Source organism: Stegostoma tigrinum, chromosome 45, assembly GCF_030684315.1.
Source record: "Stegostoma tigrinum isolate sSteTig4 chromosome 45, sSteTig4.hap1, whole genome shotgun sequence".
NCBI classification, from domain to species: domain Eukaryota; kingdom Metazoa; phylum Chordata; class Chondrichthyes; order Orectolobiformes; family Stegostomatidae; genus Stegostoma; species Stegostoma tigrinum.
The window spans coordinates 6468117-6483748 of NC_081398.1; the positions used below are offsets into that span (position 1 = coordinate 6468117).

A 15632-nucleotide genomic window follows, 5' to 3' on the forward strand; every position below is an offset into this window, starting at 1 on the left:
GATTTATGCAGTCTTTCTCCATTTAAATAATATTCAGCTCCTCAATTCTTCCTGCCAGAATGCACATTTTCCCACATTATTCTTCCATCTGCCAAGAATTTTGCACACTCACCACAACCCTCTGCACACTTTATGTCCTTCTCCCCACTTGTCTCGCCAACTATTTTTGTGTCATTCTTGAGAAAAACAAATATGCAACTATTCCAACAGAATGTAATATCATTGCACAGTGCTTAAAAACACTGCTAAGCTCAATTTATTCACTCTTCCTCCAATCAGGAAGCCTGGTGTATGGTCTTCCCCCATACACTGCGTCATGGAGAAGCAACTGCTATGGTGATAAACACAGGATTTCTATCGACTCTGGCCCCGTTCCGTTGTCAATGATCCTGCTGAGACCTGGAGGAAATGCAGAGAAACACAGAGCGTTTATTGTGTCGAAGGAGGCCACTCTGCCCTTCTGCAAGAGTCGCTCCGCTCCCCCCACCTTATTCTCCATAATCCCGCAGATCCTGTTTGAGATAACAATCCAGTTCCCAGCACCCATTCCTCACTCACCTGAAGCGATGAAGAAATGATTACCGCCCAGCCCTAAGCTGTTGTCTTGAACCAATAGTGAAGAGACTTTGAAGTTTGTATACCAACCACTCTGTGCCTCATTCAAAAAAGAAAGAGTGGAAGAATCTGGTGAAATATAGCAAAAGAACAGAATGCCTTACGAAGAAAAAGAAACATCTCAACATGTGGACTGGTACTATTGAACTGTGTTTCCCATGTTTTGTTTGCTTCCTAATGGGATTTTGCTGTGTGAAATAATGGCTGACCAAGGAATAGACCAGAGGTCACATCATTCCATTTTCTGCATTTCTGACTGTGGGCTAAAATGGGGGAAGGGTCTATGGAAGTAATTGATGCTTTTTTTAAAAAAACAAGTTAGTGAAACTCATCATCTCTGTTTGGACCACTGCCCTCTTCAACAAGTGAGGGGAATGCATTTGTTGGTGACACTGGGTGGGCATGTACTGTATAATATGGCCAACAACAAGAAGCTGATGTTTTGTAATGTAAATGTGACAAACCTTAGAAGGCAAAGATCATGAGCTTGACGAGCAGTCTCTGATTAGTTCTATTCCTGGGTAGCTTGTGGTTGTGAACAATATGGTGAGAAGCCTTTGGACTGTTATAAGGGCAGGCTGTGAATCTTTCTGTCCCTGCAGCAAAAATATCTGAGCAGCCTAAATAAAGCCAGTTATTTTCTCTCACCAATTGCTCTGAGCTTGAACCAGTAACTAAGTGACTTTATGGTTCGTGTAACAATTGTGCTGTGCCTCCTGTGAGAAAAAAACAGAACTGGAAAGATCTGGAGGAACCCCACTTTCTTAGCCATCCCAATAAACTTGTTACAAATTAACAATCTGTGCATCTCCTCCTTATATTACTCAGTGACCCAGTATCCACCACACTCTGGGAGAGGGAACTCCACAGATTCACGAATTTTTGAGAGAAATAATTCCTCCCCACCTGCCACCCTTAACATAAAACTGTGACCACTCATTCTAGCATGCTCTGCATGGGGAAGCATCCTCTCCACAACAATTTTGTCAATCGTCCTTAGTATCTTATATAAGTGATGCAAAAATTCACGTACTCAATAATGAAGAGGATGGCTGCTGACTGCACAAAGGCATTAATGGTTTGGCTGAGTGGGTAGGAATGTGGCAAATGGGACTCAATGCAGAGAAGCACCAGATTATACATTTGAGAGCAAGGAAGGAGTCAGTCAATAAATCATACGATCTTGATTGCATGTTCACAGATACCTGGTGATGGCAGGATAGGTCAATGTGGTGGTAATGAAGGCAGAGGGAATACGAACCTTCATTGGAGAGGTACTGAAGGCAGGATCAGGAAAGCAATGCTGGGCTACAGCTGATGTTTCCTGTATATTCCTGGTCGCACATTACAGAAGGGCAGGGGAGAGAGGGGGAGAGGGGGAGAGAGAGAGCATGCTTGGGGATGAGGGGAGAAAGAAAGAAAAAAAAAGAGAGGTAGAGAAAGAAAGAGAAAGAGGGGGAGAGCAGGAAAGAGGGCTCGAGAAAGAGAGGAAAAAAGAAACAGAGTGTGAGAGAGAGATAGAAAGGAGAGACAGAGACAAAAACAGCCTGACGGAGAGAGGAAACACAGAGAGCTAGAGAAAGAAAGAAAGTGAGAAAGAAAGAGAGAAAGAGAGATCATATGAGTGAGAGAAAGAGAGATCATATGAGGGAGAGAGGGGGAGAAGGGGAGAAGGGGAGAAAGAGAGAAGGAGAGAAGGAGTGAAGGAGAGAAAGAGAGAAAGAGAGAAAGAGAGAAGGAGAGAAGGAGAGAAGGAGAGAAGGAGAGAAGAGAGAGAAAAGAGAGAAAAGAGAGAAAAGAGAGAAAAGAGAGAAAAGAGAGAAGGAAAGAAGGGGAGAAAAGAGAGAAAGAGAGAAAGAGAGAGAGAAAGAGAGAAAGAGAGAAAGGGAGAGAGAAAGAGAGAAAGAGAGAAGGAGAGAAGGAGAGAAGGAGAGAAAAGAGAGAAAAGAGAGAAAAGAGAGAAAAGAGAGAAAAGAGAGAAAAGAGAGAAAAGTGAGAAGGAAAGAAGGGGAGAAAAGAGAGAAAGAGAGAAAGAGAGAGAGAAAGAGAGAAAGAGAGAAAGAGAGAAAGAAAGAGAAAGAAAGAGAGAAAGAAAGAGAGAAAGGAAGAGAGAGAGAGAAAGATTGTGAGAGAGAAAAAAAAAGACAGGAAAGAAAGAGAGGGGGTGAAATGTCTTTAGGACAGATAGGTTCTTGACTACAAAGAACAAAAAACAATGAACAAAGAACAGTACAGCACAGGAACAGGCCCTTTGGCCCAGCATGCCTGTGCTGAGATATGACACCTTTCTAAATTAAAAACCTTGTGTGGTCCATGTCCCTCTATTCCTGCCTATTCATGTATCCTTCAAGATGCCCATTAATCGTTGCTGTTACATCTACCTCCAGCACCTCCTCTGGCAGCACATTCTCGGGGCTTATCAGAGATAGTAAGAACTGCAGATGCTGGAGTCAGTCCAAACACAGCATGAAGCTGGAGGAACACGGCAGGCCAGGCAGCAGAGTCGCAGGAAAGTTGATGTTGCGAGTCGGGAAGACTTGTTTCTGAAGAACAGTCCTGGCCAGAAACGTCAACTGTGCTCCTCCAGATCCACACTGCATTATGCCAGGCACTTATCACCACCTTTGCGATAAACCTGCCTCTCACATCTCCTCTAAACTTTTCCCATTTACATTTAAATTATATACCCCAGGAATTGGACATTACTACCCTGGGCAAAAGATTCTGACTCTTCATTCAATCCTTACCTCTCATAATTTAGTGAACTTCTGTCAGATTAATAAGGGTTACGGGGAGAAGGCAGGAGAATGGGGTCGGGAAACTTCAATCATGATCGAAAGGAGGAGCAGACTTTGATGGGTTGAATGGTCTAAGTCTGCTCCTATTTCTTATGGTCAAATGGGTATAGATGAATTGCCAGGATTTGAAATTTGCAGTTGTAGGACAGATCAGATAGATGAGCTTAGCTTGCCTTTCAACAGAAGAGATGAGTTCATCAATGCGCATATAGCATGTACAGATAAGATCGCTTTCCCCTAGTGAAGAGGTGAATTACAGGCAACACAGAACTAAATAGAAGGATAACACCAAGATGTGAGAAAAATCTCTTCTCGGAGGGTTGTCAGGATTTCACTGCCCACAGCAAAGCCGTCAATGCACTGAAAAACAATCTGGATTGTTACAAAACCCATTGATCCCTTTAGCCCCAGGGTCTACATCCAATCCCTTCTTGAACACATTTAAGGATTCTTTTTTAAATCATTCATAGATGTGAGCTACTATGGCTGGACTAGCATTTATTTCCTATCACTAATTACCCAGAAATCAGTTAAAGTCAGTGACATTAGACCATAAGATAAAAGAACAGAATTAGGCCCATTCAAACTGTCATGTCTGCTCTGCCATTCGATCATGGCTGGTATGTTTCTCAACACCTCCCCCCACCACCCTTCTCCCCATAACTTTTGACCACCCCACCAGCCCCCACCTTTCTAATCAAGAACCTATGCATCTCTATCCGAAACACAGTCAATGGCTTGGCCTATGGGCCTGGAGTCACATATCGGCCACACCAGTTAAGTTTGGCAGTTTCCTTCCCTAAAGGACATGAGAACACAAAACAGAACAGTGCAGCACAGCATAGGCCCTTCAGCCCATGATATTGTGCCGAGCATTTATCTGAATCCTAAGGTCTATCTAACAGCCACTCTACCTTAAACTATAATCCATATGCCTATTTAATAGCTGTTTAAATGTCCCTAATGAGGCTGACTCCACTACCCACTCCGGCAATGCATTCCATGCCCCAACCACTCTCTGCGTAAAGAACCTACCTCTGATGTCTCCCCTATATCTACCTCCTTTCACTTTAAAACTATGCCCCCGCATAATAGCTAACTCCACCCTAGGAAAAAGTCTCTGGCTGTTCACTATCTACACCTCTATCAATATACCTCTCATCCTTCATCACTCTAAAGAGAAAAGTTCTAGCTTTCTCAATCTTTTCTCGTAAGACCTTCTCTCCATTTCAGGCAACATCCTGGTAAACCTCCTCTGCACCTTTTTCAACACTTCCACATCTTACCTGTAATGAGGCGACCAGAACTGGACACGATACTCCAAATGTGTATGAACTAGGGTTTTGTATAACTGGACCATAACTTCACAGCTCTTGAACTCAGTCCCTCTATTAATGAAAGCTAACACACCATATGCCTTCTTAACAACTCTATCCACCTGGGTGGCAGCTTTCAGGGAACAGTGAACGTGAATCACAAGATCCCTCTGCCCCTCCACACTGCCAAGATTCTTTCTGTTAACCCTATATTTTGCTTTAAAGTTTGTCCTTCCAAAATGCATCACCTCACACTTTTCAGGGTTAAACTCCATCTGCCACTTCTCAGCTCAGCTCTGCATCCTATCAAATATCCCTTTGTAGCCTAGAACAGTCCTCTGCACTATCTACAACTCGTCCCACCTTCGTATCATCCGCGAATTTACTAATCCACCTTTCCACTCCTTCATCCAAATCATTTACAAAAATCACAATTAGAAGAGGACCGAGAACAGATCTTTGTGGTACACCACTCATAACTGAGCACCATGTTGAATATTTTCCCTCCACTACCACCTCATGTCTTCTAAGGGTCAGACAATTCTGAATCCAATCTGCCACATTTTGTCCTATCCCACGCCTCCTTACCTTCTGCACGAGCCTACAATGGGGAACCTTATCAAACGCCTTGCTTAAATCCATGTATACCACATCCACTGCTCTAATCCACTGCTCTACCCTCATCCACGTGTTTGATCACCTCTTCAAATAATTCAGTGAGGTTTGTGAGGTATGATCTACCTCTCACAAATCCATGCTGACTATCACTAATCAAACTGTGCCTATCCAAGTGATCATAAATCCTATCTCTCAGAGCCCTTTCCAATAATTTGCCCACCACTGACATAAGAGTAACTGGCTTGTAATTTCCAGGGTTATCCCTATTCCCTTTATTGAACAAGAGAATGATGTTTGCCTCTTTCCAATCTTCTGGCACTGTACCTGTGGACAGCGAGAATAAAAAGATCATCGCCAAAGGCCCTACAATCTCTTCCCTCGCTTCCTTTGACCCTTGCTTGAATCCTTGGATAAATCCCATCAGGCCTGGGTGACTTATCTATTTTCAAGTTCTTCAAAATTCCTAGTACATTTTCTTTACTAACATCCACTTCCTCTAGCCTACCAGCCTGTTTCACACTATCCTCCTCTACAGCTAGGTCCCTCTCAGTTATCAATACTGAAGAAAAGTATTCATTAAGGATCTCTCCTATTTCTTTAGACTCCATGCACAAATTCCCTTTACAATCCTTGATCGGCCCTATCCTTTCTCTGGTCATTCTCTTATCCCTCATGTACATGTAAAGAGCCTTGGAGTTTTCCTTGATCCTAACTGCCAAGGTTTTCTCATGCCCCCGTTTAGCTCTCCTAAGTCCTTTCTTCAGCTCCTTCCTGGATAACTTGTATCTCTCGAGCCTTTTCTGTCCCTTGTTTCCTAAGCCTTCCATAAGCCTCCTTCTTCCGCTTAACCAGTCGTTCGACCTTTCTGAAGAATCAAGCTTCCCTCACTCAACCACATCTTCCCTGCCTGCTAGGGACGAACGTATCGCACACACACAGTATGCATTCCTTAAACAATCTCCACATTTCAATAGTGCTCTTCCCTGACAGCATCTGTTCCCAATTTATGTTACCCAGTTCTTGCCTAACAGAATTGTAATTCCCCTTCCCCCAATTATAAACCTTACCCTGCGGTATGTACCTAACCTTTTCCATGACTATTGTGAAAGTAACAGTTATGATCGCTACCGCCAAAATGCTCTCTTACCAAAAGGTCTAACACTTGGCCCGGTTCATTGCCAAGCACCAAATCCAAAGTGGTCTCTTCTTGTGTTGGCCTATCTCCATTCTGTGTCAGAAATCCTTCCTGGACAAAACCTGCTGGACAAAACCTGCTCCATCTAAACTATTACAACTAAAATGTTTCCAATCAATATTTGGAAAGTTGAAGTCACCCATAACTACAACCCTGTGACTTCTGCATCTTTCCAGTATTTGCCTCCCAATCCGGTCCCCTACTTCTCTGCAACTATTAAGCGGTTTGTAAAAAACCCCCAAAGTGACTTCTCCTTTCTTGTTCCTGACCTCAACCCAAACTGACTCTGTAGACATATTCTCGAACTGCCTTTCAGTAGCTGTTATACTAGCCCTGACTAGCAATGCCACTCCCCCGCCTCTTTTTCCACCACCGCGTCCCCCCGCCCACACCACCGTTTCTTTTAAAGCCTGGAACTTCCAACAACCATTCCTCTCCCCGAGTTACCCAAGTTTCTGCAATGGCCACAACATCATTGTTCCAAGTACCAAGGCATGTTCTAAGTTCATCTGCCTTATTTCTGATACTTCTAGCATTGAAGCATACACACCTCAAACCATCCCTGTGTACACAATTACGCACCAATGGCCATGTTCCTTTATCAAAAACTTCACTCCCTGTTGTGTCTGTTGGAAGGCTGAACACCTCATCCTCCAAATTACAAATCCGGTTCCCCAGCTCCTGCCAACCTAGTTTAAGTCATCGCGTACAGCTTGAGCAAACCTCCCTCCCAGGATATTTGTGCCCTTCCAATACAGGCGCAACCCATCTTTACTGTACAGGTCCGACCTGCCCCAGAATGTGCTCCAATTATGCACGTAATGGAAGCCCTCCCTCCTACACCAGCCCTGCAGCCACGCGTTTAGCCATACTCTCTCCCTATTTCGCTTCTACAGTAAACCACATGGGGTTTTTTTTCTGACGATGGTTTCCTTGAATCATAGAATCAAATAGCATGGAAACAGATCCTTTGTCGAACTTGCCCCTGCCAACCAGGGGTTGCCAAACTAAACCAGTCCCAGCTGCCTGAGCTTGGCCCATATCCCTCTAAACTTTTCCTATTCATGTACCTCTTCATATGTCTATTAAATGCTATAACTTACCTGCATCTACTACTTCCTCCAACAGTTCACTCCATATCAGAGCCACCCTCTGTGCGAAAAAGTTGGCCCTCATGCCTCTTTTAAATCTTTCCCCTCTCACCTTAAACCTATGTCCGTCTGGTTTTGGACTTCTGCTAGCCTTGGGAAAAAAGACCTTGGCTAATCATCTTATCCGTACCCCTCTTGATTTTATAAACCTCTTTCAGGTCACGAGTCTACCTCCTGCGCTCCAGAAAAGAAAAGCCTCTCCTTATAAGTCAAACCCGCTGGTCTTGGCAACATCCTTGTAAATATTTTTCGCACCCTTTCAAGTTTAAAAAGATCCTTCCTGTAGCAGGGCGACCAGAACTGTATGCAATACATTAAAAGTGGCCTCACCAACATTCTGTACAACCTCACCATGACATGCCAACTCCCGTACTCAATGCTCTGAATAATGAAGGTCCTATCCTGTATACTTAGCCTGTAATCCTCTGGCTCTGGATTCCCCACAGACCCTGGGAATATCCTTCCTGCCTACTCCTATTAGAACACCTGACAAAGATAGGCCATTTGGGTGGCACGGTGGCTCAGTGGTTAGCACTGCAGCCTCTGAGCGCCAGGGACTCAGGTTCAATTCCAGCCTTGGGTAACTGCCTGCGTGGAGTTTGCACATTCTCCCCATGTCTGCATGGGTTTCTTCCGGGTGCTCCGATTTCCTCCCACAGTCCAAAGATGTGCAGGCTAGGTAGATTGGCCTTGCTAAATTGCCTGTCGTGTTCAGGGATGTGTGGGTTATCGGGGGATGGGTCTGGGTGGGATGCTCCAAGGGGCGGTGTGGACTTGTTGGGCCAAAGGGCCTGTTTCCACACTGTAGGTAATCTAATCTAATCATTTGGCCTCTTGATGACAAGGGGCAGCAAGTGCAAGGTAAGGAGGAAGAGTTAGTAAGAAATATTGGAGGGACTTATCATATAATCCCTGAAGAGTGGAATCAGGCCATTTTCCCCATCAAGTCCACACTAGCCATCCAAAGATTGTAGCATCCAGACCCACACTCCAATCCTATCCCTGCATATCCCATGGCTAAGCCTCCTCACCTTCGCATCCCTGGATACTACAGGGCAATTTAGCATCCACCTAAGCTGCACATCTTTGTGGGAGCAGGCCAGAGTACGCGAAGGAAACCCGCGTAGACACAGGGAGAATGCACCAACTCCACACAGACAGTCGCCTCAGGCTGGAACTGAGCCTGGATCCATGGCACTGTGAGGCAGCACTGCTAACCACTGAGTCACCGTGCCACTCATAAGTTTCAGACGTCTGGTCAGGAACACAACTCACCTTTATCCACGGCTTTCAGATGAGAAGATGGTGCTCCGTTACCTTCTCATTTCCAACAATGCACACGGGCGGGTGAAAGACGGGTGGCTACGTAGATGTTGGTCGCACTCCAATGTTCCACTGGTGATTTGCGAGTAGACCTCCCCATCCTCGGTTGGGGTTTGAGACATTATCGATGCCATCCCCAGCGCTGTGATTGCACTGTACAAAACAGTGTCAGACTCCCCCGCCTCATCGACCTGGTCCTGAGACACCTCAGTGAGCTGGAAAGGTCATGCAGATGTTAAACAGTCAGTTGCACATCACTGTTTGACTGAGGAGTTCATTTTAACTCAGAGGCCGGTCAGCCCATTAATCCTGCCTTGCTATTCTACATCATGGTTCCTCAATGATCCACCACTGATTAGACACAAGTCAGGAGTGTAAGAAAATAATCCCTGCTTTGCCTGGATGTGTACAACTCCACCAACACTCGAGGCTTAACACCATCCCGAACAAAGCAGCCCCCGCTTGACTCAGCACCACTTCCACAAACATCCTCTCCCTCCACCTCCGATGCTCAGTAGCAGCAGCGTACCATCTAAAGATGCACCGCAGAAATTCACCAAAGATCCTCAGACAGCACCTTCCAAACCCACAACCACTTGAAGGATAAGGGCAGCAGATACATGGTAACACCACCCCCTGCACACTCTGCTCGCCATCCTGATTTGGAAATATAGCAGCTGTTCTTTTAGTATTATTGGGGCAAAATCCTGGAGATCCCTCCCTACAGCACATGGACATCAGCGATTCATCAAACAGAAAGACCTAAAGGTTCAGTTACATAGTTTTTTTTGAAAGGTGCATCACATGTAGGCAGGATGGTTAAGAAGGCATTTTACATGCTTGCTTTCATTGCTCAGACCTTTGAGTATAGGAGTTGGGATGTGATATTGTACAGGATATTGGTGAGGCCTTTTCTGGAATACTGTGTCCAGTTCTGGTCATGCTGCCATAGGAGGATATCCTTCAGTCTGAGAGGGTTCAGAAAAGAATGCTGCCAGGACTGGAGGGTTTGAGTTATCTGGATAGCTGGGAGTTTTTCTTCACTAGAGTGTGGGAGCCTGAGCAGTGTCTTTATAGAGGTTTACACCGTCATGAGGGGTATAAATAAGGTGAGTGGCAAGGGTCTTTTCCCTCGGATGGAAGAGTTCAAAACTAGGGAGCATCAAAATCTTGAAGGTGATAGGAAAAAGATTTATAAAGGACCTGAATGGAAACATTTTCACAGTGTGTGGTTCGTATGTGAAGTGAGCTGCCACAGGAAGTGGTGAAGGCAGGTCTGATTACAACATTTAAAAGACACTCAGATCGGTACATAGATAGGAAAGTTTGAGAGGGTTATGGGCCAAATGCAGCCAAGTTTAGTTTGGGAAACCTGGTCACCATGGACAAGTTGGACCGAAGGGTCTGTTTCTGAGGAAGGGTCACTCGAACCGACACATTAACTCCTAACTTCTCTCCATTGGTCCAGCCGGACCAGCTGACCTTTTCCAGGAATTTCTTTTTCTTGTTTCTGATGAACAGCAACCGCAGTCCTTTCGGTCTGTTTCCGGGCTGCATGTCCTTAAGATGGCTAAGCACCACCTTCTCCAGGGGCGGTTAGGGACAGTCAAAAGTACTGGGCCGGCCAACAACGCCCACATCCCATGAGTAAACGGGGGCGAAAAAAATCCTCTATTATCTCTGAATCCTTTAACGTAATTGACTTCCAGAAGTCCAAGATAATAAAATGTGAGGCTGGATGAACACAGCAGGCCAAGCAGCATCTCAGGAGCACAAAAGCTGACGTTTCGGGCCTAGACCCTTCATCAGAGAGGGGGATGGGGAGAGGGAACTGGAATAAATAGGGAGAGAGGGGGAGGCGGACCGAAGATGGAGAGTGAAGAAGATAGGTGGAGAGAGTATAGGTGGGGAGGTAGGGAGGGGATAGGTCAGTCCAGGGAAGACGGACAGGTCAAGGAGGTGGGATGAGGTTAGTAGGTAGATGGGGGTGCGGCTTGGGGTGGGAGGAAGGGATGGGTGAGAGGAAGAACCGGTTAGGGAGGCAGAGACAGGTTGGACTGGTTTTGGGATGCAGTGGGTGGGGGGGAAGAGCTGGGCTGGTTGTGTGGTGCAGTGGGGGGAGGGGACGAACTGGGCTGGTTTAGGGATGCAGTGGGGGAAGGGGAGATTTTGAAACTGGTGAAGTCCACATTGATACCATTAGGCTGCATGGTTGCCAGGCGGAATATGAGTTGCTGTTCCTGCAACATTCAGGTGGCATCATTGTGGCAGTGCAGGAGGCCCATGATGGACATGTCATCTAGAGAGTGGGAGGTGGAGTGGAAATGGTTTGCGACTGGGAGGTGCAGTTGTTTGTTGCGAACTGAGCGGAGGTGTTCTGCAAAGCGGTCTCCAAGCCTCCGCTTGGTTTCCCCAATGTAGAGGAAGCCGCACCGGGTACAGTGGATGCAGTATACCACATTGGCAGATGTGCAGGTGAACCTCTGCTTAATGTGGAATGTCATCTTGGGGCCTGGGATAGGGGTGAGGGAGGAGGTGTGGGGGCAAGGGTAGCACTTCCTGCGGTTGCAGGGGAAGGTGCCGGGTGTGGTGGGGTTGGAGGGCAGTGTGGAGCGAACAAGGGAGTCACGGAGAGAGTGGTCTCTCCGGAAAGCAGACAGGGGTGGGGATGGAAAAATGTCTTGGGTGGTGGGGTTGGATTGTAAATGGCGAAAGTGTCGGAGGATGATGCGTTGTATCCGGAGGTTGGTAGGGTGGTGTGTGAGAACGAGGGGGATCCTCTTAGGGCAGTTGTGGCGGGGGCGGGGTGTGAGGGAAGTGTTGCGGGAAATACGGGAGACGCGGTCAAGGGCGTTCTCGATCACTGTGGGGGGTAAGTTGCGGTCCTTAAAGAACTTGGACATCTGGGATGTGCGGGAGTGGAATGTCTTATCGTGGGAGCAGATGCGGCAGAGGCGGAGGAATTGGGAATTCCCAATTCCCAAGTCTCCCGTATTTCCCGCAACACTTCCCTCACACCCCGCCCCCGCCACAACTGCCCTAAGAGGATCCCCCTCGTTCTCACACACCACCCTACCAACCTCCGGATACAACACATCATCCTCCGACACTTTCGCCATTTACAATCCAACCCCACCACCCAAGACATTTTTCCATCCCCACCCCTGTCTGCTTTCCGGAGAGACCACTCTCTCCGTGACTCCCTTGTTCGCTCCACACTGCCCTCCAACCCCACCACACCCGGCACCTTCCCCTGCAACCGCAGGAAGTGCTACCCTTGCCCCCACACCTCCTCCCTCACCCCTATCCCAGGCCCCAAGATGACATTCCACATTAAGCAGAGGTTCACCTGCACATCTGCCAATGTGGTATACTGCATCCACTGTACCCGGTGCGGCTTCCTCTACATTGGGGAAACCAAGCGGAGGCTTGGAGACCGCTTTGCAGAACACCTCCGCTCAGTTCGCAACAAACAACTGCACCTCCCAGTCGCAAACCATTTCCACTCCCCCTCCCACTCTCTAGATGACATGTCCATCATGGGCCTCCTGCACTGCCACAATGATGCCACCCGAAGGTTGCAGGAACAGCAACTCATATTCTGCCTGGGAACCCTGCAGCCTAATGGTATCAATGTGGACTTCACCAGTTTCAAAATCTCCCCTTCCCCTACTGCATCTCTAAACCAGCCCAGTTCGTCCCCTCCCCCCACTGCACCACACAACCAGCCCAGCTCTTCCCCCCCCCACCCACTGCATCCCAAAACCAGTCCAACCTGTCTCTGTCTCCCTAACCAGTTCTTCCTCTCACCCATCCCTTCCTCCCACCCCAAGCCACACCCCCATCTACCTACTAACCTCATCCCACCTCCTTGACCTGTCCGTCTTCCCTGGACTGACCTATCCCCTCCCTACCTCCCCACCTATACTCTCTCCACCTATCTTCTTTAGTCTCCATCTTCGGTCCGCCTCCCCCTCTCTCCCTATTTATTCCAGTTCCATCTCCCCATCCCCCTCTCTGATGAAGGGTCCAGGCCCGAAACGTCAGCTTTTGTGCTCCTGAGATGCTGCTTGGCCTGCTGTGTTCATCCAGCCTCACATTTTATTTCTTGGAATTCTCCAGCATCTGCAGTTCCCATTATCTCTGACTTCCAGAAGTCTCCTGCTTTTTGTCTGGAACCTACTTAATGGTTGAGGGATGTGCCTCTCTCCTCCTCATGCTTTCTGCAGTTTTGATCTTGATTCTGCAAGAGACTCATGAACATATAGAGGGAAGTCAACGCCGACAAGCGGGGGGGGAATAGCCATTTGGAACTGGCTTATCTGCCTCTGATTAAATCCCTTACTGCTCGACAATCTTCTAAATCATCTCTCAGCCAGCACAGAGCTTGAGGGATAAGGAGCTGGTAAAGTTAGAAAGCAACAATAATTGCAAAGATGTAACACCCTCTGATTCAAGAAATCCCTCCTCATTCTCTGTCCTGGAGGACTTGCCGTTATTCTAAGATTGCACTGTCTCATCCTATCTTTGCCATTCAGGGGAAATACCCTTGTCTACATCGTGCCACACCTTGTGAGCATTGTGCAAGGCTGGACGAGATCATTTCTCTGTTAGTCTGTGGAATGCAGATATATGGGGACGGCAAACTTCGTTTTAACCGGCACTTTCCGATCAAACGGCAGCCTCGGTAACATAGCGACTGCGACATCTGAGACAATAAAATGTGAGGCTGGATGAACACAGCAGGCCAAGCAGCATCTCAGGAGCACAAAAGCTGACGTTTCGGGCCTAGACCCTTCATCAGAGAATAAAATATTACATTTGCGTGTACACCAGGCACTACGATTCTTCTACTTACCATTTGTATTTACATTGATTTTAGGAAGTTTTTACATTGATTTTTTTGAACCTTGCTGATACCTCAAAATTTCATTTGGTCAGGATTGACAGCGTTTCTCTGTGCCCATTGATTATCCGGAATATTTAGCGAACAGGCATGTCGTGGTCCACTAGGTGCCAGTTAATAAAAGGCGCTACGTATGGAGGTCGGCCGCAGATCAACCAATGAATGGTGAAACAGGCTCAAAGAGCTGAATGGCCGACTTCTGCTCCTAATAAGGAATTTGGAGCTGTTACAATTGGCCCCACATTCCCCCTCCCCCCCCACAACTTATTGCCTCACCCTCCAAACAGGATGGGAGGATTTACCAGAATAAATTTACTTGGAATAACAGACACATCAAATAGGGACACAGAACCAAACTATGAAAATTGGGATCGAGGGTTGATTAAGAAAATAAGATTAGAAATTGTACAGGCCCCTAAGAGGGGAGAGGGAAAACCCCTTTCTTAAATGTTGCTGAACAGAGAGACGTGAGAGGGTAGGTTCACTGTTCCCTGAAAGTGGAGTCCCAGGCAGACAGGATAGTGAAGAAGGCATTTAGTACGCTTGCCCTATATTGGTCAGTGCACTGAGTGTAGAAGTTGGGATGTCATGTTGTGGACTTACAGGACATTGGTCAGGCCACTTTCAGAATACTGTTCAATTCCAGTGTCCCTCCTATAGAAAGGATGTTGACAGGGTTCAGAAAAGATCTACAAGCGTGTTGGCAGGGTTGGACGGTTTGACCTATAGGGAGAGGCTAAATAGGCTGGGGCCATTTTCCCTAGAGTGTTGGAGGCTGAGGGGTGACCTTATAAAGGTGTATAGAATCATGAGGGCAATAGATCGGCTGAATAGCCAAGGTCTTTTCTCCAGGGTACAACAGTCCAAAACTAGAGGGGCATAGCTTTAATGTGAAGGAAAGGGAAATATTTAGAAGAGACCTAAGGGGCAACTTTTTCACACAGAGGGTGGTGTGTGTATGGAATGAGCTGCCAGAGGAAGTGGTAGAGGCTGGTACAATTATTGTATCAGAGATAATGGGAGCTGCAGATGCTGGAGAATCCGAGACAACAAAGTGTGAAGCTGGATGAACACAGCAGGCCAAGCAGCATCTTAGGAGCTCAGAAGCTGAAGATGAAGGGTCTAGGCCCAAAACGTCAGCTTTTGTGCTCCTAAGATGCTGCTTGGCCTGCTGTGTGGGTACATGAATGGGAAGTGTTCACTGCGATATGGGCTGGACTAGATTAATTTGGGATAGTGGTCGGCGTGGATAAGTTGGACCAGAAGATCTGGTTCCATGCTGTATGGGTCTATGCATCTGTGTATGGAACTCAATCACCCCTTGCACATTTGACATAAAACTGTCTCTCTCTCTCTCTCTCTGTGTCTTTCTCTGTCTCTCTCCTGTAATGTGATCTGCTTCTAAAACATCAATATTTATTTGCCTGAGTTCTGTAGCTTCTATTTCTTTCTCCACAATAAAAACTGATGTGGAATATTCACTTAATATCTCTCCTATCCAAAGAATCTCTTTGGATTATCCTTAACCTGATCTGCCAATACTATCTCATAACCCTTCTTTTTCTGTCCTTCAGGATGGAAAGAGATCCTTCTTTGCCAATCGTAACTCCAAACTAAACTAGTCCCAGCTACCTATTCCTGGTCCATACAAGACCAAAGCATTCCTACTCATGTACTTATCCAAATGTCTTTTAAACGTTGTAACTATAC

At 46.7% G+C, this 15632-nt stretch overlaps 1 long non-coding RNA gene across 1 annotated transcript; it reads right to left on the bottom strand.

Annotated features, from left to right (window-relative positions):
• Positions 1 to 251: 251 nt before the first annotated feature.
• On the bottom strand, positions 252 to 14015 carry LOC125448624 (uncharacterized). The gene is made up of 3 exons (XR_007246756.2): positions 13875 to 14015; positions 8969 to 9231; positions 252 to 399 (listed from the first exon to the last, which is right to left on the bottom strand). It is a non-coding gene; the product is annotated as an uncharacterized LOC125448624 (long non-coding RNA).
• Between the last annotated feature and the right edge of the window lie 1617 nt (positions 14016 to 15632).